A 2592-nucleotide genomic window follows, 5' to 3' on the forward strand; every position below is an offset into this window, starting at 1 on the left:
CGAACACCGGTGATGCTGGGCTGCAGTTTCACTCCACACACCCACACACCCCTGCATGCCTGGCCCCCCTCCCACTCCTCGTCTTCCTCCCCCCACCCTCCGCTGCTCCCCTCACCCTTTGCCCCCGATGCCGGCCAGGACAGCCACCCCTGGAGCTGCTGGCATGGAGGGCCGTACCGCCCTCTCCACCCTCACAGCCACGCCAGCCTTCACACAGGAAATCAGTATTCCCAGTGAAATCACCTGTTTCTGAAATCCACGGCGAAGTCTGTTTGTCCTGATGAGCCTGTGACATCAGTGCCTTTCTTCATGACGTCACATCTCCACGTATAGCCAGACTGGGATGTCACAAGCAGAGACACTGAGTGGAAGTGAGAAGAGCAAAGAAGTAACAAGATTTTGGATTTTTAGGAAAAATCTCGTCAATGGTATTAAATAATGCTTCCTCCTCCCGAAACCAGCAAATACCCCCTCCCTCCTTGATTTCTTAATTACATTTTTACTGTGATAAGACAAAAACCCCACTGCTGGTCCTGAAAGGGCTTGTCGTGGGGAAGAGCTGATGGAAGTCTTCGTGGCAGCATCAGCTGGGCGGCTCGCGGTACCTCATGGTGTTTTTTTAAAGACAAAAGCAATCTCAGGAAACAAAACACCATCCCAGCACCTCGCTGGAGCTCTGGCCGCTGCCCCGGGAGGGGGTGTCCAGCCCCCATAGCATCGCTGGTGGTCCTGCCTTGTCTGAGCAAGCCCTCTCCTTCTGGAGCCACTCATCTGCCCAAGCTGCACCTATATACATCCATCCATCCATCTATGTGTGTTTTTATATTTGCCTGGGTACCTATGTACTTGGAAGAGGCACCGTTTAAGCCAAGGAGTGTTGGCTGCCTGGTGTTCATCCCTGGGAGGGGAGTGGAGGCAGGAACCTGCACAGCTTCCCCAAGGTGGCAAAAGAATGTCGGAACTGGTGGTGAAGGGATGCCGAAGAGGAGGCCGGAGAGAAGAGGCTGAAGTAAGGGCAAAGATGGAGCTGGGAGCGGCTGCAAAGGGATAGGATGGGGCAGGCCTGGGCAAGAAGATCACTGCAGTGAAGCTGTAACGGGAATGCCTTCTTCCCCCACTAAAAATTGCGTCCTTTCCTGTGAAGGGCCAAATTCTGTCGTGGGCAATGCTGACTTAATGCAAATCCCTCCCCTCCCTGTGACGGACTCATTCTGCCTTTCGGAGGACACAGTCCAGACTTTTCACTGGCTCCAGCAGCAGCTGAGATGGCTCCAAACCCAGCAGAAATTTGCTAATTCCCTCCCCAACTCCCTCCCTTTAGGGACTGGTTTTGCACCCCATGCCCCAGGGAAGGTCTGGTCATCGTGTCCTGCTTGTGGCCGGCTCACAGCCTGGATTCCCACCCTCTGAAACAAAAAAATGCCCCCACCAAAAAATACCCACCCCAAATGCTGATTTCACAGGAGTTTCTTCCATCCATCATGTTATATCCCTTAATATCAGCTTGGGACGTGGGTTGAAGGAATCGTGGTAAGCCCAACCTCAGGCAGCTGATATTTATTAATTTTTTTAATGAGATTGAAGACAAAAACAAATGCTCTTATTAGCACTAGCACGGAGATCTGTGCCTGGGAGCCTGGACCGCAAGGGAGACAGCTGATGATGCTCACTTGCAGTGGTTATCTTTTGCTCTGATAACACGGTGTTCCCAAAAGCACAGAAAGAACAACAACAACAAAAACTATTTCAAATATCTCTTTTCAGCCTTTCCCTTTCACTTCTTCCAGGCCAGTTTCTCATTTCAAGTCCTCCTGAGACCCAGTGCCCTCATCACACGAGTGATGTGATGCCTCCTGCCCCTCTGGCTGCAGCGGCCGGGGCGAGCGCGGCGCTGGCTGCTGTGCTGGTGGAGATGCTGGGCCGTATTGTACATCTGCCACACTGGTTTGGTCCCCTGCTTTTTCCAGCCTTTCTGGTAAGCGTGGCGGCAGCGGAGCTGATTTGTCACAGCTGGTGGTTTATCAGCAGAGAAGGAGTGCGCTGGGGAACCCGGCGTTATCCCCCAGACCTCAGCATCGCCCACTGCTCCTTGGGCCTCGCTGCAATCGCCGTCCCTCGCTGCCAAACCTAAGATGACGCTGGAGATCGCTCTATTTCATCTCTGGTGTCTTCTTGGCAAAGAGACTGATGACTCCTTGACTTGAGGGAAATGTTTACATCCTGTGGCTTCCTGGGCTTCACATTCAATGCCTTTTTTCCCCCCTTGAAGTGATGCCTGGTATGAACCGGGAGCGTGGCATTTGTCAGGATGCTGACACAGGTGCTTGTGAAGACAAGCAGGGGTTGAACTCGAGCTCTTGAGTGTCCGATGGATTTCCGATGAGGTGCTGGCTTCTCCATGCTGCTCTTTCCCATGTCGCTGGGTGATACGCTTTGTGGCCACCAGGCAACAGCACTAGAGGAAACATTTTCTCTCTAGCCCAAAAATACATCAAGAAGTGGACAAGCCAAGCAACGTCCTGCCTCCCAGACTGTTCTCCATTGCAAATTCTCCTCCTGTGCATCCGAGATGCCACCAGTCCTCTGGATCAC

Source organism: Cariama cristata, unplaced genomic scaffold (genome assembly GCF_000690535.1).
Source record: "Cariama cristata isolate BGI_N322 unplaced genomic scaffold, ASM69053v1 scaffold21770, whole genome shotgun sequence".
In the NCBI taxonomy this organism is placed as follows: Eukaryota; Metazoa; Chordata; class Aves; order Cariamiformes; family Cariamidae; genus Cariama; species Cariama cristata.